Raw genomic sequence first — 24,470 nt, forward strand, 5'->3', positions numbered from 1 at the left:
TATAACAAGGACAAGTGATAATAAGTAGTTGATAAACACATGGAGACAAGGGAAACGACAGGAAATGTTGGTGGGGATATAAATTGGTGCAGCCACTATGGAAAACAGTATGAGATTTTTCAGAAATTAAAAAAAAAAAAAAAAAGAACTAGCAGGGCACCTGTGTGGCTCAGTCAGTTAAGCATCAGCCTTCAGCTCAGGTCTTGCCTTCATGGTCCTGGGATGGAGCCCCATGTCGGGCTCCCTGCTCAGTGGGGAGTCTGCTTCCCTCTCTTCCGCTGCCCCTCTCTCCGCTCATGCTCTCTCTCAAATAAATAAATAAAATCTTAAAAAAAAAAAGAATGAACTACCATATGATCTAGCAATCCCACTTCTGTATATACAACTGAAAGAAATGAAATCACTATCTTGAAGAGATATCTGCATTCCTATGTTTTATTGCAGCATCATTCACAATAATCAAAACATGAAAACAACCTAACTGCCCATTGATGAATGAATGGATAAAGAAAATGTGTATATATACCCAATGGAATATTATTCAACCATAAAAAGTAGGAAATTCTGTCATTTGTAACATGGATGAACTTTGAGGGTGTTATGCTAAGTGAAATGAGTCAGGAGACAAGGACAAATACTGTATGATCTCATTTCTATATGGAATTTTTTTTTAAAAGTTGAACTCATGGAATAATAGATTAGTGGTTACCAGGGACTGGAGGTAGGTGGAGGAAATGGTTAAATGGTTGTTTGTTAAATGGTACAAACTTTCCTTTATAAGATGAGTAAGTTCTGAAGATCTAATATACAGCATGATAATGATAGTTAAACACAACATGAGCACCATAGATATACTGTGTTATATACATGAAATTTGTTGAGAGTAGATCTTATATGTTCTACACACACACACACACACACACACACACACACGTAACTATGTGATGTTACCTTTGATGTAATGGCTGTGTTAAATATCCTTATTATGGTAATCATTTCATAATATAACCGTATATAAAATTGTCACAGTGTATACCTAAACTTACACAATGTTATTTTTCATGTCTCAATAAAGCTGGAAAAAATAAAGTGATAATCTTCACAAGAAGAAAGAAGATTGACTAGGATTGAGATCATATATAACTAAAAGTCTGGCTTCAAAGACTGATTAAGAAGACAATCAGAGTGCAGCTTTAATTTGGAAGCATATAGGGCCATTAACATTAGATCATTCAGGTTTTAATTTGCTGATTATAAATCCGAGGTAGATTCTCATTCTTGTGAATTAGGCAAACAAGAAGTTAATTTTGGAGGTGATGAAGACCAGTGTACACTCAGATATCTGGAAGGCTCTCCAAGTGCAGAGAGGCCAGGCTTATAGAAGTTAGACTAATTTGGGGTTGCACTGGAAAATAATATATCCTCATTGCTTTGTTCATGTCATTCAACACTTCAAATAACCATCAGTAATTAAAAATGTGTAGAACTTGAAATAGTAAGAATAGCAGAACCATAAGTTACTGAGATTCATGAACAGAATTCTATATCCTAGAAGGATAGAGTGTAGAAATCAGGTCCCTAATGGTAAAAATCAGTTATGAGCCCTCTGGGTCTGACTTTTCAGGGTTGACCTAAATTCAAATCACTTGTAATTTGCTGGAGCTGTAGCAGGCAAATATCAGAAGGGGGCAGCAAAGAGCTATCTGGGCTGAAGAAAGCATAACAATTTGAAAAGTGGAGAAAGAAGAGGAAGCTAATTCAACGTGGATTAAGTTACATGAAAAATGCAATTTCAAATGGGTGTCAAATCACATCAGAGTTGTAGACCCAAGATGACCTGTGACCTCTGGATGTTATTTTGCCCTGGTTTTCTCCCTATCTCTGAACATTCCTACTCAATTTTCTGGACTGGATCTTTTCTTCTATATGCATCCCTTAAATATTTATTTTCCAAAGTCCCAGCCTTGGCCTGCTTTCTTCCTACTTTCCATATTCTCCATTTTATTTTGATTTATATTCTTTCATGCAGCCCCATGGTAATAATTAACTATCAGTATACCAACAGAACCTCCACAAGCATGTAAGACAGCCTTAGTGCCAATTAGAAAATCATGCCATTTTTTGGCAGATGGATTTCAAATAGCAGTTCCCACTAGGGTTAATAATGTCTCAGGCAAACCAATGGCTGTTTTTACTCTTTCTTATCCCCTCAGCCAAGCCACATGTTGCAAATCACGAAAACAAGTCTTATATGCTCAGAATTCACAGGTTCCCTATCATTAACCACTCTTTCAATAACTGGACTTCTTTGCTATCTTCAAACCAGATATTTCCACCAACACATGTGGTAGACATGTCAAAAACCAAACTCAATATTTTTCACGGGGAATACATGCTTTCTTCCATATTTGCTTTCCTGGTTAATCATGGTTCCTTATACCCCATCTGTCAAGGTAGAAAGCGTTCATTCACTATTTCCTATTAACTTTATCTCATAAGCGACATTTCAACTTAGAGACCTTACTAGCCTCATTTCTCAAGACTTCATTGATATTGAACTTGGAGGATAAGAGTTAGTCATTAAAAATGGGTAGAACTAGGAAGCTAAGGTGTTTACCTTTTGCTAATCTCCATAGAGTAGTTTACACTTTCTCTCTCCATTCTTCATGCAACATTTCATCTTCAAACCATTATCACATGGTTTTCATCTTCACTCTTTGTAGGAAACTACATTCTCTTTTCTTTGCAATGCCCAGTGAACACTTCCCAGTTCTTATCTTGTCTTTTCTCTTCTTCCTCCAAAATGTTCTACATCAGCTTTAGGGAAGTGTTCTGTCCTATTTGTTTATTTTACAAATTCTTTTCAGCGAGTGTGTGTGTGTGTGTGTGTGTGTGTACTTAGGAGAGATGAGTCCTTCTCCCTCTGTATCTTCTACTTAGATGTTATGGTCACATCCGTGGTTTCAACAGCTATTACATGTCAAAGACTTCCCGTATTTGTACTTATGTCCGGATATATGCTATCTTCACTTAGAGGTCACTTGCACACCTAAAACAAACATAATTAAAATATAACTTCATCCCTAACTATGATATTTCTTGGGCTGTATATATATCTGCTAGTAAGAAATCACTTACCTGTGCATAAGCCTGACTATTGGAAGTCATTCGTGATTCTTTGCACTACCTCTCTGTCTTTCATCCCTCACAAAAAGTCAATCCCTCTTTTTCATTTATCTTCCAAAATGCCAATACTTTCTCTCAATCCACTCTATTGCTGTTAGAATTGTTTCTCCCTTAGATTGCTATAATAAAACTCCTAATAATCAGTTTTACTCTATTTTTATCTACTCTATCACAGCTTTCTGCAATGTAAATCAGATCCAATCACTACCTCCTGTATGTCTTTAGATGCTCACAGAACCTACACACAAGTGCACACAATCCTTCAAGTGCATTATTTGCTATAATTGTCATCTCTCTGCTCCCATATCCTCCTCTTCCACTACATATATAAAAACAATTTCAATAAAAATAAATAATGGTAAATATTTACTGAATATTTACTATGGGCCAAGTATTGCAATTTCCTAAATATATCAAATTCTCTCTCACCTCTTGTCTTTGTGCTGACTACATCTTCTCTCTAGAATGCTTTCTCACACTGTTTATCCACCAGCTCCTGTCTTTCAGACCAGGTGCCAGCTCTCCCTAAGTTAGGTGCCAGCTCTCCCTAAGTTAGGTGCCAGCTCTCCCTAAGTTAGGTGCTCTTGTCTGTGCTCTCTTGATACGCTCTGCATGTTGCCTTAAAACCACAAAGATATACAGTAGTTTTTCTCATCTGTGGTTTTGCTTTTCACGGTTTCAGTTTTCCACAGTCAACTGCAGTCCAGAAGCGAATGATACTCCCTCCGAGGAATCCTCAGAAGGTCAGTGGGAGCCTCGCATTATGGCACAATGTTTATGTTATTCACCTCAATTCATCTCATCATGGAGGCATTTTATCATCTCACATCGTCACAACAAGAGGGGTGAGTACAGTACAAGATATTTTGAAAGACCACACTCACATAACTTTTATTACAATGTATTGTTACAAGTATTATATTTTATTATTAGTTATTATTGTTAGGCTTTTTACTGTATCTAATTTATAAATTAGATCTTTATTATAGGTGTGTATATATAATTTCTATATAATTTCTATAATTTATAAATTAGATCTTTATTATAGGTGTGTATATATAATATATATGTATATTAAATCTTTATTATAGGTGTGTATATATAGGGAAAAATACAGTATATAGAGAGTTCTTTGCTATCTTTGGTTTCAGGCATCCATTGGGGGCCTTGGAATGTGTCCCCTGCAGACAAGGGTGGAGTACTGTACTAACAGAACCATTAGGTAGCATTCAAAGTGGGAGCAAAACTCAAGGTTTAAAGTTAAATATTTGACCTACCAATTTATTCAATGAAAGAAATGGATATACAGCATTTACATTTGACATACACATGTATATAATGTAAGGGCCTGCAAATACAATTGAGACTTAAATGTGTACACAATTAAGGAGAAATTGAAGTTTTGGCCTTTGGAGACTTATCCTTAGTTATCTTTATGCTCTTCTAGCAATGCGGTAATACATTCTACATTTAACATTATGTCAAAATTAGATATGTATTCACTCTATATATTATCTATTGGGAGATTATTGACTTCGTGGGATCAGGCATTATTGGAATCAAGATACTCGTTTCATGAGTTTATAGTTGTCTTGACTACATACTTTCACTGAGGACTTTTTAAATGAAATGTAAATCCTAGGTTTCTCTCTAGTCAGCTTCATTTTAAATGTCAAATTATATTTAAAATAATAAGCTCAAATCTTAAGCATGTAATTCAGATATCATCCTAGCATGACATACCATAGGCAAATTTTCTCAGCTTCATATGGAGAGCAGGTAACTGAGACCTCATTGTCTTGAAATTCTACAGCATTGCAACACACAGTGGCCAAAACAAAGACAGTTGTTATTAACTATATTCACTTTGAAAGCAAAATTTTGGATATTGAAGGGTCTCCAAATTTTCTTTATGTGATTTAAATCTTTAATATTATACAACCCATTTACCAGCAGGTTCAAACCACTCTGGAACATGGTTTCAACAGTTGTAGTCTCTTTTGTGGAAAGTTAATCTAAGTATCTGTGTGCAACAAAATACATCAAAAGTCATCCAAAAGGGTGCATTTGGCTGGCTCTGTCAGAAAAGCATGCCAACTCTTGATCTTGGGGTTGCGAGTTTGACCCCCATGTTGGGTGTAGAGAATACTAACAAATAAATAAAGTTTTAAAAAAGTTCATTCAAGGGAACAAAGAAAACCCACTTCCTATTCCATCAAATGGTATTTAAGCTCTTACTTCTTCCTTTTCTTTAGGGCTTTTGTCTGTTTTATTATTATTTTGTTTTATTGTGGTCAAAGCACATAGCATCAAATTTACCACTTAACCATTTTTAAGTATACAGTACAGTAGTGTTAACTATATGCACATTGTTGTGCAACATTTCTAGAACTTTTTCATCTTGCAAAACTGAAGCTCTGGATCTATTGAGCAGCTCCCTTTTATCCTCTCCTCCAAGCTTTTGGTAAGGGCCATTCTACTTTCTCTTTGAGAGTTTGATGCTCATATCAGTGGAGTCACAGTATTTGTCTTTTTGTGACTGGCTGATTTCACTTTGGATGACGTCCTCAAGTTGCATTCATGTTGTAGCATGTTGACTTGTCTTCAAGTTTGCTGATTATCCTGCTTGATCAGTTCTGTTGATTTGTTTTAATGAACTTTTCAGTTTAGTTACTGTATTCTTCAGCTTCAGAATTTCTGTCTAGCTTTTTTTCTAGTTTCTGTCTTTTTGATGATATTCTCATTCTGTACGTTCATTGTTTTCCTGATTTCATGTAGTTGTCCATCTGTGTCGTCTTGTAATACTTGTAAGATCCTATTTATTTTCCTGTTTTTAGGTTTATGTATTCCTTTTTTTTTTTTTTTACTGGATCCTGTCTGGATGTCTTTTCCTGAATATATTTCTGAAGATAATTATTTGACAGGTTTTTATCCCATGTTTTGGTTCAACATCTTGGTAATATCTTTAAGCTCTACTCATTTACCATTTTGTGTCACATTTCTAAAAGATCTTTTGCTATACACGCTATACAAGTTTTTATTTTTGTTTTTTTTCTGAATAACTCATTAAAGTGTGCCTCAGTGAGAGAAAATACATGTTTGATATATTTATTATTTCTTCCATAAATGATATCTGTGTCTAGAATATGGTAGACACTAAATAAATATTTGTTCAATTGAATAGTTAACTAACGGGTAAATAAAATTGCGTAAGACATTCATTTGAGTTTCACGTCCACTGGTTTAAATATACTGCGAACACTTTGAGGAGCTGAAATATACTTTATTAGGCACTAAGGGTATACAAATTTGAGGTTATCATACTCCATGTTTTCCACTACTTCAGCAGCATAGACTAATGTGTTTGCCACATTTTATTAAAATATATCTCAAGCTTAAGTTTCTTCTATTCTCACTTGAATTTCATCCAATAGTGGATCTCTTCCATGACTTGAATTATCATTTACAAGCTCATTTCTACTATTGTGAGCTTAACACTTAATACCTTGCACTTTTGATGTCCTCTTCCATGTGAGAGAATTGCAGTTGAGCAATTTTTTGGTCTCCTTCTGCCCATGTGGTAGGCTAAAAGATATTAGAATGTATTTATTCTTTGAATAAACAGATCCCAAAGAGAATGAAACAGTGCAAACCCAGCTATTTTCCATTTTCCCAAAATTAACAATCATATAAGGTATTCCTTCTCCTATTTTGGGCAGAGGAAGTGTCAAATGATAGGAAATTTTTATCTTATTGACAAATAAAGGGCATTGTAGAAGTTTACTCAAATAATTTCTGAGCAGGAATCCAGAACAGGGCAAGGAAAATAAACATTCCCTACCTGGGGTAAGAGTGCCCTGATGATGTTTTCTCATATAATGGGGGTAATAGGAAAGGATCTACAATAAGGGCACCTGGGCGGCTCAGTCAGTTAAGCCACCAACTGTTGATTTCAGCTCAGGTCATGATCTCAGGATCTTGAGATTAGACCCCTGTCAGGCTTTGTGCTCAGCACGGAGTTTGCTTGAGATTCTCTCTCCCCTCTCCTTCTGCCCTCTTCCTCACATGTGTGTGCTCTCTCTAAATCAATCAATCAATCGACCTTTTTTTTAAGGATCTATAATAGCACAGATAGAAAATTTCATAGGATCAGCCTCATTCCTTTGCTTTAATCTCATGCTCTCTGAATCCAGTCAATTGCTCATTGTGTTCTTAAGCCACTAAATAAGGTAGCAGATGTCTTCCAAGTAAAATCTATGGGAAAAATGTGTCTAACAAAATTAATCTTACTACCCAAATACCCTTCTGGATTACAGATCAACTTGATAATTCCTAGGAGAATTATGAAACTTGAATCCATGACCTGCCATCTCCCAAAGAATCTGTCTGAGTGTCTGAAAGTCTGCTTTAACGTGTCAGTATTTTAACAACACTACATAGGAGCAGAAATAATATTATCTTACCTTGCAATGCGATCTGTAAGCTGACAGTCTTGCTCATACTTTAAATTCTCATTATGAAAAATAAAAACATACAATTCAATGGAAATAATCTGTAATTTCACATTTCATATAAATATTTTCTAAAAACCCACAGGAAACAAATTTAGAAGACATAATGCACAAGTGCCACAAAGTTAAGTAGAAAGGATATTGCATTGTAGATTCATTATACCATTTATGTATTTTAGAACACAGTTGTACCCATGAAAAGCATTTATTTTCTTTACAGAATTCTTTAGTGCAAGATGTGTTGTGACCATTTGTAGTTTTATAACTGGAATGATTTCTCTATGAAGTAATATATATTTCTGGATTTGAATTCAAATAATATTTTATGACAGCTACAAAGTAAAATAACATATAATTGAAATTAATCATAGTTATGTTAGAAAGTAAATATGTTGGTAGCAGATGTTCATATAAAATAATTTTGGTGCCAGTATCTTGCAGAATATTAAGCAAAATGCAATGTTATGATAAGAAAAAAACTTTCCAGAATGTACTAAATTTTACAAAGTAAAACATTTTATATAGCTTATTTTTGTATGTTTTTAATTTGAAACTTTTATAAGATTATATATCTACTTAACCAAGTAAAATTTTTGCCACGTTCTCCTTAATTTTATAGTCATAGTTCTTTTCATTAGACTTTTCCTGCCCAACAGGAAAATAACCCATCTTTCCCTATGAGCCACTAAAAATGGGGCTCTTGTTAGCAGCTTACAATTGCTCCATAAATAACTTTATGAGATAAAAATCCTATAAAAAGCGGTTGGTATCTCAGTGTGGAGACAAAAATGCATACTACAGTCAGTAAAGGAAGGAATCCTTCATGTGGTCCAAAGGACACACTTTGCCTATTTTTCAGCAAGTCAAATTACTGCGATGTGGGAAATAGTACTACGTGTTTTAAAAACATTGTAAGCTTTTTCTATTCTTTCAAAATTATATTTATTCAAGTCATATAATTGTATCCTCGTGGTGCAATTATAAATTATGAATTTTTAAGGCTACAATTATAATTTTGTAGTGTAGCTGAAAAGTAGGTGATTGTGACTAATATTTGTGTTTTAAATCTTTTTAGGACAATGTGTCCCCTGAATTATTCTGCCCTTTCAATATCTGCTATAGTTCTTTTCTTGCCTGCTGCTGTTCACAGAGTTTTGATGATGGCAATGAGAGATTTATTTTTTAAAGTCCTTTGACACATGAGGATGCAAAGGGAAAGGAAGAATGCCACTGTGTCTCACATGGGACAGTAAACTGAAAGATTCAAACTGTATTAATATTCATGAAGCAAAACAACCAACTCTTATTTTTGAAATATTGACTGTAAGGATGTTCCATTTTCCATTTCAAAGAGATTATTATTAGCTAAGTGATTAATATACTCAGAATGCATTCAGATATTAACAATGCCAAGAGAAGATTGTCATTTGAGTTAAGGAAAGGCCTACTGGCACTTGAGCATAGGTTAGTATTGCTGGAAAAGTCCAGCCCCTTTGGAGGTCTTCTCTGGAAGGAAATAGCAAAGCTGCAATTATAAGGTTTCCTTTCTTTTTGGGAATTAATTTGATATGCATTTTAAAAATGGTAGATGTTTGTAGTGTAATGCTTAGATATTTTGCCAAAATTTTCATTTGTTTTGGTCCCCTGGTCCAATTTTCCCAGTGACACTCCAATGTCTACACACTGTCCTCCTCCACATTTCAGATCATGTACCAATTGCATAATACTACATCTGTCAAGCCAAATTCTTTGTGAAACCATCTCCTGCCTTGATTCTAGTCATTTTGGACTCATCAATACATCTGCTCATCATATTCTTGTTTTCTCTGCCTGAGTGCAATGCCATCCATCTCTCTTCCTTCTTGAAGTCTTCTCTGACCAGCCATCTGAATAGCAACACAGCTTACCTGTTAACTCCTATAATATCTGAATATACTGTACACATTTTAATCCCTAATTTACCTATATCTTTTTATCCCAGGTTATAAACTCCTTGACAACAAAAAAGCAATGCATTAGTGCACTTTGATTTCCTCAGAAATTAGCATGATGCCTAGTATATAGCATGTGCTCACAAAATGATCCACTGAAATGTATTTATCTCCATCTGCTTCTGCAGGTCTTATTTGTCCTACGAGAACCACATAACCACCTACATGAATCAATTGCCAAGAAAAGCCCTCATACACAATTGTCTCTTTTAAGTCTTTCAATTCCCAAATAGATGAACATACAAAACTATAAAAGAATACTAATATACAATACTAACGCTAACAAAAATATCCTCAGATAGACAATAGTATTAACACTAATATAATTTGGCATGTACTGAGCACTTAATAANTTAAGTCTTTCAATTCCCAAATAGATGAACATACAAAACTATAAAAGAATACTAATATACAATACTAACGCTAACAAAAATATCCTCAGATAGACAATAGTATTAACACTAATATAATTTGGCATGTACTGAGCACTTAATATGCATTATATAGTGCTCTAAGTGTTTTATGGGTTTTACCAAATTCAAATCTCACTATTAGCCCATAGTGTCAAGATTATTATTACACCTATTTAATATAGGTGAATATAGTGACTTGTTCAAGACAATACAGTTTGGGATGTGGTACATCAGAGTTAATCTGAGGACTGATTGACTGAAAACCCATTATAATTTTTGAATACTATATTATATAGCTTCTATAATGCATTTTATATGTGAACAAAATAAATATTTCCATAAATATTAGTTATTATTTTATTGTCAGTTTTATCTTACATTGTTTTCCAGTTGGATTATTTACACAAAGCTTCGGTCTCAATTCCATGAGGTAGAGTAGTTGCTTTCTTTCATAATCTTAACATACCTACATTAGAATTGGTCCCTTAATACCTATCAAATATGTAGGACTAGAACTGACCCTAAACTGCAGCAATGCCATAGACACCAGACCAGGGGAAATGATATGGAGGATATCTACTATATTATTTTGAAATCATTATGAGCCTTGATTACCTAAATACCAAAAATATTAAAACACAAGGTTAGGCTGAATTTCTAAACAGATACGAAATAATGTATACTCCATAATATAGTTTCCTATGACAGTTTTAAAAATTGAATCTTGTGTCTAAGAGATATGAGTTTCATAACTATTTTGGGTTTGAATTTCATTATATTTCTTTCCTAAAACTTTGAGGCTACATATTCTAAAGGTGACTTATGTAACCATCCCATTTGTAAAGTAAGAAAAATACAATGTTTCTCATTGGAAGTTAGAATATGGGATGTGCTTTAAAATTCTTTCGTAAAAATTGTAAGGAAAGGCAGATAAATGCAACAAAATTGGCAACATATTCTTAGTTTTCAAGACTGGGTTACAGGTACATTAGGGTTCATCATGCTGTTCTGTTTTCATGTTTTAATATTTCTATAATAAAGATTATTTTTAAAAGTAAAAATAAATGAATATGGCAAGTGTATGTGTATTCATTTTGGTTAGATCTGTGTTTCCACCATTTTCCCAGTGCCTAGAAGCTAAGATATTCTCTCAGCCACACAATAGAAAACGAGGTCTTTGTTTTTGGTTTTTTTTTCCTAACATGACTTTAAATGTTATCAGGGCCACCTCTTTAATATCAGATCTAATCAAAATGCTAAAAAGAAACAAAGTTTCTAGCTTGTGTAAATTGAAGTTTAAGAGTCAAAAATTAAACTGATGAACATGAAATTCACCAAATTTCTGGATCTACAAGCTGTCTTTCACTTTGAGGTAGACTGAAGGTGTTACCAATACTAATATATCAGACCATCCATTAACCCACATGCCTAAAATACACCTGGCAATATATTTTAATATATCACAAGGATAATGTGGTCTTCCAAGAGTCTCTCTTGTGGAGAATCTGTTATCTCATTCTTTAATGGTGCAAAATACACAATGATTATGAAAAGTAGTGTTTAAAGTTTGGAAACTTCCTTAAAATGAATCTCTCACTTCTTTGGGCATTAAACTTTTTAAAAAAATTAATAATTATCACACTTTAAAAATTTTAATAAAAAGCACTAACAATTGAGTGATTATAGAAAAAGCTTAACTGTACAAAATAAGCACCCACCCCAAAATACACTTCAATTAATTCTATTTAACTAATTGTTTAACTCTAATGTTTCATAATATATTCCATCGCCCAGAAAATAAAATCGTAAGGCTTTTTTGAACTGTGCACAGGAAGAGACACAAATGCAATAAGAAAAGTAATTTAAGTACAATTAGTCACTTGTTATCTATAGAAAAAGTAAAAAAAAAAAAAGAATATTATTATAAAAGCTCAAATCTAAGAGCAATTTCACAACCACCACAATGTGAAAACCATATCTTGACTAAATATTTTGTGACACATTTGCAGAAGCTGTAATGATGAAATATAAATGGTACAGTGCTAAAGCAGTAATGAGTATCACCAGTTTAGATTGTGGGTCATTAAACCACATCTTGAGATTCATTATTACTTCATCTGTAAGAAAATCGTGCTTGTGTTTCAGAGACCATTCACTTTGTTCCTTCTCTAATATTAGGATGTCAAAGAAAATGTCATTAGTTATCAACACTTCCATGTGTTATACATTGAAGATATCACAGAGGGTAGACTGTGATAGGTTGAATAATGACCCACCAAAGATGTCCATATCCTAATCCCCAGAACCTACAAATATGATACATTACATGACAAAAAGAACCTTGTGGATATGATAAGGTTAACGATTTTGAGATGGGAGCATTGTTCTTGATTATCTGGGTGGGACCAATTTGATCACAAAAGCCCTAATAAGAGGGCAGTTGGAGGGTCATAGACACAGATGGCATTATGATGATAGAAGTAGGGTACAAATTTGAAGGTGCCATGTTTCCAGCTTTGAAGATGGAGAAAGGCCATGAAACAAGGAATGCAGGGGTCCTTTATAAGCTAGAAAATGAAGGAAACCAATTCTCCCTAAGAACCTCCAGAAGAAATATAGCCCTTCTGACTCATTTTAGGACTTCTCATCTTGAGAACTGTAAAAATAAACTTGTGTCGTTCTAAGGTCCTAAGTTTGTGGTAATTTCTTATAGCAGCAATAGGAAACCAGTACATTTTCCCTCTGCTAAAGGCAACTTCAAACAATCCTCCAGTTGTTGATGCTAAAGGCTAAGGCTATTTTATGGGCTAAATTATGCTCCTGATTCAAATTTCCTTCCCAAAATTAGTTTCCTAGGAAATCTGACCTAAACTAGTAGTGGTCTGAGAAAGCCAAATTTAACATGAAGGACTTTATAAGTGTGCACAGTGACATATTTCCCATCGCTTCCTCAATGATAGCTACAACCCTATATTTAATTAACCAAGCACTGGAGAAAGAATTATATCTAGATATTTCAAGGACACAGGATCCAACTCTACATTGATACCTATAGACTCAAAGCATTTTCAAGTTCTCTAATATAGATGGGGGGTGCATGGGGACCAGATAAGTAATGGAAATTTGTTTCAATTACAACTCACAGTAAGTCCACCTGGGACACAAACTCTAAACGTATAATTGGAATAGACATATTTGATAATTATCATAACTCCCACATTGGTTCTTTGGCCAGGAAAGAAAGAGTTGGCACAGTGGATATTGGCAAGTAAAAGCTTTTGCTACTGAAACTTTGTCCAAGATAATGCAATAAAACCAATATTATATTTGGTGGGAAACAATTCTCCACAAACATCAGCCTGATTAGAGTGAGAAAATGATCTTTTGAAGGTTCAACTGAGTTGCCCTCTTGGAAATAATGCCAAGCAGGAGTGAAGTCCTGTCCTCCAGGTCACAGTGTGCACCCTTAATTAATGATCATGATATGATGCTGTTTCCCCAGGAGACAGGAAGCAAGGGATGGAGTAAGAGCGTCTCCATTTATCATCATAGTCAGTGATTCGTTTCAGGGTATTTGTGCTTTACATCACAACACTGAACTTGGAAGCTTTAGAGATCCAGTCCCAGGTAGAGAATTCTTCCACCAGAGGTACAGCAAGTGTCCCCCTATACTTTAAGCTGCCATTTGACAACTACAAGCAAAGGGGGAAAAATCACCATCCTGGCAGGTAGGCTATCGTTACAGGCAGGCTACAACAGGGGCAGGGGAAAAAAATGTGACACCCTGATGATGTACTTAATGATCTCTTGGAACTCCTTTGCCTTATTTTCATGGTAAATTGGCAAGTGCCTTGGTTTTTGACTGAGAAAGGCCTAGTGATCAGAGGTTCAGACCACTCAGGTAAGGTTCTAGGTCATGCCAGTAGGAAAGTCACCTAAACCAACAGAAATGCTAGCTGAGGTAAAGAGATTTTAGTGGATATTGTAAGAGGCAAACAGTGAATATCAGTTGTATCCTTAAGAACAGGTTTAGAGACCTGGGTTAGAGTTGGTCTCACTAACCCTCCCTCTGCAGGTTTTTTGAAGAAATGAGACTGACCAGAATACTGGAGGAGATGTTTTCAGAACTCCTTGTATGAAGCAAATGAATCCATGAGTCACAAAAAGTGGACTGAAGTCGATGGACCCAAAGCCTCCCTTTCGGACTGAGATAGTCTTTCCCCCAGCTCTTGGGAGTGAGTGTTGCTAATACCTCTTAGCTGAGTACTTGTTCAGGTACTCTTTGTAGTAGAAGAGACTGGTTCACCCAAAGTCACATTCCCACTTTAGGAGCCACCTACATCCAAAGCCTAGCCCATGAGCACAGGAGGCCTAGAATGATTCCTTCAGGAATGGATAATTATGAAAACCATACCAGCACTAGAGCTGCCTATGTTATCAATGAGGTCTTTGTTGCAATGCATCACAGCTCCGCTATCTAACTATTCCCCCTCATTGGTGCCTCCACATGTGTTGATCCCAAAGGGAGCTTCCAGTAGATTTTCTACCTATAAATCCTCATCTGGGGACCCAAGATAAGTATGAAGCGTGTGAAAGCCATGGGATGATTTATTACAAACTTCAGGTGTTTGTTCTCTATTTCATTTACTACTAATGATGACATATAAATTAATGAATATGTATGTGCATTTGTACATATCGTCCATATGTATTTATGCATATCATACATATATATATGATACTCTTTTTTGAAGCATTTATAGTTTTCTGAATTTGCCATTAGTATGACAACTATTGCTTCAGATTACACTGTTCCCCTGAGCAAATTACCTGCCCTTTTATAGCAGCAGCCACAGAATTGAAGTGTGAAACTGACAACCCAATTTTTCAAATGAATTTGCAGAGACTTCAGCCAAAAGTAAGACAGAAGTAAAAAGAGTATGGTTCACACAAGAGAGAAATAGATTTTCTGCTTTGACTGCTTACAAGAACATGAGATGATAAATGAACTGATAACAGTATCTCTTATTTTCAGGGAAAATGTCTTTATGTTTCATTTATCTGGTTATCAAAGTACACGGAATATTTGAATAATATTCAAGAATCCACTTGTAAAAATATTGGTCATGTTTCCTCCATCCTATCTATATTCCACAGATAATATAGGACATTACACAGATTTTCATAGATACATTTTTAGTGTTTAAGTGCAGACACTGTCTTATCTTTTTTTTTTGACATATTTATATTCATTTCCCCTATAGGATTACTTATTTTTATTTTTCTGACTTTCACTTGTCTTCATGTTAATTGTTTTGCATACGAACATAGTTGTTTGCAATTATAAGGTTAATAATATAATTTTTTAATGGTCTAGTCTAAGGAATAAATCCAAACCTCTTAAAGAGACCAGAATTTTTTAAGTTGGGCCCTGGCATTAGACTTAGTGGCCTGGACTATTTCCTGACTACTTCACACATCNCTTGGAAGCTTTAGAGATCCAGTCCCAGGTAGAGAATTCTTCCACCAGAGGTACAGCAAGTGTCCCCCTATACTTTAAGCTGCCATTTGACAACTACAAGCAAAGGGGGAAAAATCACCATCCTGGCAGGTAGGCTATCGTTACAGGCAGGCTACAACAGGGGCAGGGGNTGAGATGGGAGCATTGTTCTTGATTATCTGGGTGGGACCAATTTGATCACAAAAGCCCTAATAAGAGGGCAGTTGGAGGGTCATAGACACAGATGGCATTATGATGATAGAAGTAGGGTACAAATTTGAAGGTGCCATGTTTCCAGCTTTGAAGATGGAGAAAGGCCATGAAACAAGGAATGCAGGGGTCCTTTATAAGCTAGAAAATGAAGGAAACCAATTCTCCCTAAGAACCTCCAGAAGAAATATAGCCCTTCTGACTCATTTTAGGACTTCTCATCTTGAGAACTGTAAAAATAAACTTGTGTCGTTCNCTACACAGTATTGAAGTTCTGTGCTTTTGCTCACTTACCATCTTCTTTTTGAAAGTTTTCTTCACAGGAGCTTAAATTTATACCTGCTTTTCAAGTACAGCAGCTTCTCTCCAAGAACTTACTGATGGATCTAAATTATATATTTTATGAAAAGAATAAATCCTCTTTTCTGCATCTTTGTGCCCACATGTTTACAATTATACATTTTTACAATTATACATTTTTACTCTCAGTTTTTTTTTATTTTGAAAAAGCATAAAGNTTTTTTTATTTTAAAAAAGCATAAAGAGTAGAACAGATGTTCAAATTGTTTATATTTTCCTTTATAATTTCTATCACTTACAGTTTCCAACACCTCTTCATCCAAACATCTGAGACATATAGCATTTATTTTAATTCTTTTCACTTGTTTGTTTTAAAATGTAATCTTTATTCAAATTGGAATTTATTTTTGTTAAATGATGTAAGATAATTATTTGTTAATTCATCTTCCAAAATGTCTAATCAGTATTTCTAATATTATTTAATAAATAATATCTTTCACTCTCATTAATCTGGAATTTCTACTTTTTCACTTGTTAAATTTTTTTTATAACTTAAAATCTGTTTGGGGGAGATTATCTGTTCAATTCCTATTTGTCCATGTTATCAAGGATTTTTTTTAAAATCATGTGCTTAAACCCCAGATCATTTCAAAGTTGAAACGCTANGATGTTTTCAGAACTCCTTGTATGAAGCAAATGAATCCATGAGTCACAAAAAGTGGACTGAAGTCGATGGACCCAAAGCCTCCCTTTCGGACTGAGNATGACTTTCACCAGCTAATTAGCATAACTAAGCTTTCTTTTTTGTAAAATGAGCTAACAAAATTTTGATTAAATCTTACTGTAAAGGTGAAATAGAAGTTAATATTATGTCTACCACCAGAATCAGGAAATGATAATCCCTTACTATTTATCCATTCATGCACTTGTTTAACACAATATGAGTTTATTTCATATTTTATTTCAAACACTCTGCTGGGCATTGGGATATATTAGTGAAAGCAATTTTTTTTAANTATTAGTGAAAGCAATTTTTAAAAAAAAAAATAGCCTCTGCTCCCCAAGATGTCAGAGTGTTTTGACAGGGAAGAACAGACACATTACTGTTTGATACACATAGATGTGTATATTCATGTGCTAAATTAATAGAAAGGAGTCCAAATAACCCAATTCATAGATCTCAAGAGGATGTGTCCTAAAAGAGGTGAAGCTCATGTTGAGACATTTATATTCAGCTCAATATTACACTGTTAACCCAGAGGTTCTAATTTTAAGGCATGCTGCCAACACTCTGATAGGAAATCCTAGGTGCATTCATGTGCAAAACAATTTTGAGATTATTTTTACAAGCATCCTAATTTTTAATGAATTTCACTTTAAAATGTATAGCTTCACAATTGTTCTTAGATCTGGTAATTAACCATGTCCTTTTTTACTACCCTCAGTTACTCTTCCAGACTACCATTTCTACTAGCTCTAGGCACCATCTCTTCCTGGTGGTTGCTCTAAAAATATCTGCTAGACACAGCTAGATGACCAGTATCCCATCTGGTTTTGATAGTTTAGTAAGAAATAGTAAGAAATGCTTTTTTAAATAAATTTCTTTCCTATCTTCTTTTATTCTGTTTTCTACTTGCATTCAATAGTAGTTGTCTCAAGTTAAAATTAATAACCAACATGGAGTTTTATTGAAGTTACATTTATCTCTAAACAGTTTAGCATCAGGTGATAGCTTTATAATGTTCAGTTTTCTCATTCTAGAAATTTCTTTATTGCCTTACTCAAGTCTTTTATATTTTCCGGGGAACATTTGTGGGTTGATTATTTGAGTACCATATATTTTATATTATTATCTTTTCCAAATATTTATGGGTTTTTTTATTGTTATTGTGGATAGAATGTGTTTCATCATAATCTGCTTGCTGAAGGCTGCTGGTTGTAAATAATATTTAATGTGAGCTCATTCTTAGTTCTGTTTCTATTTTTTTCAATGCCTTAAAATCTCTCTAGTGAAAAGAACCTTCAAAAGTCTACACTTCAGAAGTGTCACCAACTTGGTTCAATTTTTTTGTATTAATTGCTTGATTCAAGATCACAGAACCAAGAAAATCCTACATCTTGAAACTACACAATTGTAACCACCACTTCTGAACTTTCAACAGAATTTTCCCCCAAATAATAATTATGGTCCTGTATCTTCTTGAGAATCTTGTCACCTTCACATCAAGATGTGGGTTCTTTATCTTCTCCCCTTGAGCCTGGGTGAACTTCAGTGACTTTTTGATTGACAACAATGTAACCGACGCAGTACTTCCTAATTTTTGAGTCTATGTCATAATAGAAAAAAGGAAAACTGAAAAACTTTCAGCTGAAGCCAGGTGAGAGAAGCCTCTTGCATATACCACATGCTTTGGAAACTCTAAGCAAACATCTAGAAAGTTCAGTTACTCTGAAGCCTCTCAGCAGTAAAGATCCCATAAAGAGACTACAGGGAGTTAGTGGCATTTATTGCAGACCTTAAGCTGCTCATGTCTTTCCTGTCCAGATACGAGACATGTAATAACAGATACCTTGGAATGGCCATCATTGCAATATTTCTCCAAAAAAGACTTATTCATCTTGCATAACTGAAACATTTTATCCTTTGAACAGGAACTGCCCATTTCCCCTCCCTTCAGCTTCTTGTAACCACCATTTTAGTCTCTGATTCTTTGAGTTTGATTATTTTAGATGCTGGAGGAGGGATAAATGATAGCATGTAGTATTTGTCCTTCTATGACTAGGTTATTTCACTTAGCATAAAGTCTTCCAGTTTCATCCATGTTGTCACATATGGCAGTAGTTCCTTCTTTTTAAAAGCTTAATGGTATTCCATTGTATGGAATACCTTTTCTTTATCCATCATCAATAGACATTTAAGCTTTTCCATATCTCAGTTATTGTGAATAACGCCACAGTGCACATACGTGTGCAAATAACTCTTCAAGATTCCGATTTCAATTTTTTGGATATATACTCAGAAATGGGATTGCTGATAATATGATAGTTCTATTTTTGATTTTTTGAGGAACCACACACTGTTTTCCATAGCAGCTATACCATCTTATATTCCTACCAACAGTGTACAGATTCCAATTTCTCTACATTCCTCACAACACTTGCTATCTTTTGTTCTCTGATAAAAGCCGCCCTAACAGGTATGAGATGATATCTCATCATGGTTTTGACTTGCATTTCCCTGATGATTACTGCTGGTGAGCATCTTTTTATTCACTTTATCTCTTTATCATTATAAATATTTCTAACACACTCTTTATTCTTAAAACTGAGTCTTTAATATAAACAACACTTCGTCTTTGGAGATCAAAGACGATGGTGTACATTGATAAAAATCTCACCTTTTGGAATCCATATTAGCACTTAGAGAACTAGTAAATTGTCAGAGGAGGAATGATATAATTGATTTCATCATTGTTTCTGCCTTGTAATGTCAGCAACTTCACTTGCTTCAGCCCAAGTGCATCTTAATCATTATATTCAAAGACAATTGCTGGACTCTCCACCCCTAAAGCATCCTTGGCTTCCCTCCATTTTTTTAATAGTGTTAGATTTTTTTCTATATCCTCTTGGGTAAGAACCTGTAGTTAATATGCAGAGCATCTCACTTTGTAATCAGTACTTCTGAAAGGTTGTTACCAATGTTCTCTAAGGACCCTACAAATCCTGAATCAGGAGGAAACACCATGCCGATCTAATTATTCTTTGCCCTCAACCTCACATCAATGACAAAATTATATACATACTAACTATCCGTGTAATCCCTGATAGTACACTAAAAAATTTATTATTTTGTTTAGGATGTTACAATGACATACACACATATATACATATATACGTGTGTACCTCGCATACACATATATTGATATGTTATACTTAAAAATATTTATACTAGATTCAGTTCTATCAACTTGTTTAGCTATACATGTTCCTCAAGGAGATGCTGTATTTCATAAAGTAACGCCTCTGGGGCACTCTACCCTTATATTTTTCCTCAGAAGAGTTGCAAGCCTGATAGCTCTGTAATAAGTGCAAGATGCTTCATATCATTTAAAATACTATCACAGGGAAGTACAACCTGTTCAAAATCCTTTGTGTCCTATTTCAGTCATTAATGAGGTTCTTTTTTAGAGAAACATTAAAACCAGAGGGAAAGAGTAGAAATACATTGACAGGGGAAATTTCTAACTCTTAGGAATTTAGAGTTCCTTCTGTTTATACTAAAAGTCCATGAGTGTTATAAAAGCATAGCTACCTTACAAAAGTGTTTCATAACAGGCTATTTGGAGTTTAAAGACCATAAAATAAAAAATGCAGAAGTTTTAAGTGACTTATAAATTTGACTCAACATATGTTATGTTGGCTAATCTGAAAGAAAAATAAGAAAAAGTGCTTCCACGTTTGAATAAATTTGTAACATTCTCTGTCTCAAAAAAATCTACATCCTATACTATGGATTATTTAATATGCTATTTACCCCACTTGTGTTATAATGCTTTATGGTGTCTTGTGCTAGTATTTAGTAGGTACCGGTAAAAGTGTTTTATAAATTTTCTTATACAAGCTGATGGCATTCCTATACTATATTTCATACTTTGCAAAACATACGTACATAAATAAATAAGTACCATGATAAATCCTAAGTACTATATACAGAGGAAAAACACACTTGAGAGGCAAAAAGACAGATTATTAGTTACAAAAGGCCAAGAGGCTAACTCAGTTCATAATAGAAACAGTGCAAGTAACCAGTCATCATACCATAATTAAAGAAAATAGAGCACATCATCAAGCTTGAAGGGAAAAAGGGATTGAATACCAATCATGCTTGGCATTAATGGTTTCCATGTTCTCAAAGAGTATAAATCTCACAAGCCAAAAATAAAAGATGCAATTTTAAGCGAATAAATATTTAGATGTGAAGCTGGGATTGTTTACTTTTTTTCTTTTTTGCCAAACATTTAACTTCTTATCACTTAACAAATAAAACATGCATTTTTAAATCCTGAAAAGGAATTCTTGTATCATTGAAATTATATTATAATAAGCTAATGGTATTCCAAATGACAAAGTAGAAATCTGCTATTGATATGATAAAATCATCAATTGTGCTGGATTTTATAAAATATTTCTTCATGAACTGATGTCTACTGGAAAACAGATTCGCTTAAGATTCAGAACTCTCTTGGTGTCAATGGTCACATCACTGAATTTGTATCTTAAATTCTGACATTTCTCCCAGTAGTTTGGCTTTCTCTATTACATTTTCAACATGGAGACTGCTTACAGGAAATGCTATAGAAACTTTTCCTACAACTGCTAATTTTGAAAGGAAAATTTAAAAATGTTTTAAACTAGGAGNTGCTTACAGGAAATGCTATAGAAACTTTTCCTACAACTGCTAATTTTGAAAGGAAAATTTAAAAATGTTGTATTTAAAACCCATATTACAAGTCACATACCACATTAAAGCTGAGTTAATTTTCAAGATGCTTGCTTTGAGGGAGGTGCAGGCTTGTACGCCAGTCCAATTGAACTGTAGGAAAAACAGCAACAATTGTTATTTTTCTGAGAACATGTCCATAAACTTTACCAGAAAAAAATATTTAGTAGGTTTAGATAAACAAATGTAGTTATAGATTTCCAATATCTAATTTAATCACAGATTCAGTATTTTTATTTTCTCAAATATTCAGAATCATGATACAAAGAATTATTTCAATAAAATACCCTATTGAAATATACTATCTCAATAAATAGGTAACAAAATTCCAAGTATGATTGAAAGAGCACCTGGGTGGATCAAATGGTTAAGCATCTGCCTACGGCTCAGGTCATGATCCCAGGGCCCTGGGATGGAGCCCAGCATCGGGCTCCCTACCGGCAGGGAACCTGCTTCTCTCCCTCTACAGCTCCCCTTGTTTGTGCTCTCTTGCTTCTCTGTCAAATAAGTAAATAAAATCTTTAAAAATAAATAAATAAATAAATAAACTTATTTAATAGTTATAATTTAAGAACTGACCATGTTGTTCTAAAATCAGAGGTGTTTTCTGAATAAGACTTGTTAGTTTTAATCTATTATTAGAAACATAGTTTTGAATAACTTAGAATTTCAGAATGAAGATTATGTGTAAAACACAGTAAAGTTTTCAAATCTCACAACTAAATTGCTTCTTTATTTTGATATATTATAATAAAATAAAGGTAATCTGGTTTATTTCCTCAACAGGTGAAAAGTGTAATTGTCATGTTTGCTAATGCTAGTTCTTTTGAATAGAGCCTTAGAAAAATGGTTTACAACTATATTACTTATCTACATATTTAAAAATGTGTTGCAGATATTTTTGAGTGTTTGTCATTACGGAAGTAGTATGACCAAGAAAAAGTGAAACAAGGGGTCAGATATAGTATTGTATGAATTCTGTATTATGGAATGAGCTGGTACATGTCTGCCATTAAGCAATATACATCCACTAATGGTAACATTTGTCTTAATCACAAGGTTAAGAAGGATAGAAGCTTAACACATGGACTACAATAAGCTATAACTCTAAGAAAGCATTGCTATGAAAGCATTACTAAAAAAAGGAAACACTGAAAGGCATTCATAGGTAAATTGGAATATATTGTCAAATATGTGGCTCTAATCCTGGTTGATTTCACATTTTCAATGCCTATCCATAAACTATTTTGACTGATAGCTTAACTGATTTTTTCAGTCATCACAATATTCCTACCATATCTCCCATATCTGAAGACTGTCTTTCACAGTCTTATTGGTGATGATTTCATGATGTTTCCATTATTATCCCATTCATCTTTTTTTGTTTGAAACCAAAGATTGATAATAAACTACAACTGGGACTCCGTACTATGCACAGCATTTTGTCCCACTGTTTTCTTTTCCACCTCTGCAATTAATCTACAAATGTCTTTCAATAGAGGAGATGTCTTTTTCACCATGATTTCCCCACAGTGCCTATCAAAGTGCCTTGTATTATTAGAACAAAATGTTTAAGTTAATAAAGATAACTAACAATTAGCCCCCATTAAGATGAACATTTAGTATGGATAGAAATCATTTCTGCTTTCTTCCTTGTTTATAATTGCTCACTTTAAACAAACTAGAATATCTTTTCCACATTAATTTTCCAAATAAGAACAAGTAGGCCCTTGACGTGTTAATGTTAAGTAATCACCATTCCAAGAGGTTGTATTAGCTGAAATTATAAATATTTTCAAGTAAGGTTAAACAGTAGATGACTTATTGAAAAAAGTTGTAATGTTTGCAAAATAGTTATATAAGTATAAATTTGCTATCAAGATACCGAACAGAATAGCCTATGCTAAATCCATTGCAAACAATTAGGTATTTGATTTTGTCATAACTTGAATTTAGTAAATGGTATAGATTCTAATCTCAGAATTAATTTGAGAAATATTAATTTCTTTCTAAACTCGATAGTACTATTATTATGAAATTCACTGCTAGATTTCTATCACATTACCACAGTATAAACAATGGCTATGACAGGCAACTAATGACATTGAAAGAGGACAGGACCTGGAGTTAGGTAATCTGAGTCCACCTCCAGCTCTGTCGGTACTAGTTTGGTGTAACTGAAATCAGCTCCTTTCTGTCTCCATTTATTCATCTATAGAATGGCAATTGTAAAGCAACCTTTCTCCTCTCATCCCATAGATTTCCTTTGAATTTTAAATTAAATAATTCATGTGAAAACATTTGGAATAATATATAATAACAAAAAATTACTAAATCTTGAATTATGAACATATCTCTTTATTTATCCTTAGCACATATATATGCTGGAAGTGGATATCCTGTTGTTATATGTCACAAATAAAGACTGGTAATTCCCAAACCCCTATCTATATCTCTAAGTTCTAGTCCTATATATTCACCTGCATACATCATTACCTCCTTACATCCCACAGGTGTTTCAAACTCAATATACCTGATTGAATTCACCTTGTATTATTCTCCTTCTACTGGATCTATACTATGTCCCCAAATCTAATCCTCCATTTGTAATCTGTCCTGTAAATGGTGTCACCATCTACTCGTTTATTTAAGCCAGATAATTATCCTTGATTCATCTTTTTCCGTTATCTCTCACATCTCTATTTGATTGCTATTTTTAAGTCAATTTGCTTAGATTATTGCAATATCTTTTAACTATCTTGCCTCTAATATCTCTGCTTTTATACTTTCTACACATCGCAACCAGAATAATTTTTCTTAAGATTTTATCTATTTATTTGACAGNCTATTTTTAAGTCA

The 24,470-nt window shown here is 34.0% G+C and overlaps 1 long non-coding RNA gene across 1 annotated transcript; it reads right to left on the minus strand.

Moving 5' to 3' along the window:
* Window positions 1–6,705: 6,705 nt before the first annotated feature.
* Window positions 6,706–21,694, minus strand: LOC109490235. Its single transcript, XR_002143522.1, has 3 exons — window positions 21,631–21,694; window positions 7,650–7,696; window positions 6,706–6,771 (listed from the first exon to the last, which is right to left on the minus strand). It is a non-coding gene; the product is annotated as an uncharacterized LOC109490235 (long non-coding RNA).
* Between the last annotated feature and the right edge of the window lie 2,776 nt (window positions 21,695–24,470).

Source organism: Ailuropoda melanoleuca, chromosome 2, assembly GCF_002007445.2.
Source record: "Ailuropoda melanoleuca isolate Jingjing chromosome 2, ASM200744v2, whole genome shotgun sequence".
NCBI lineage: Eukaryota > Metazoa > Chordata > Mammalia > Carnivora > Ursidae > Ailuropoda > Ailuropoda melanoleuca.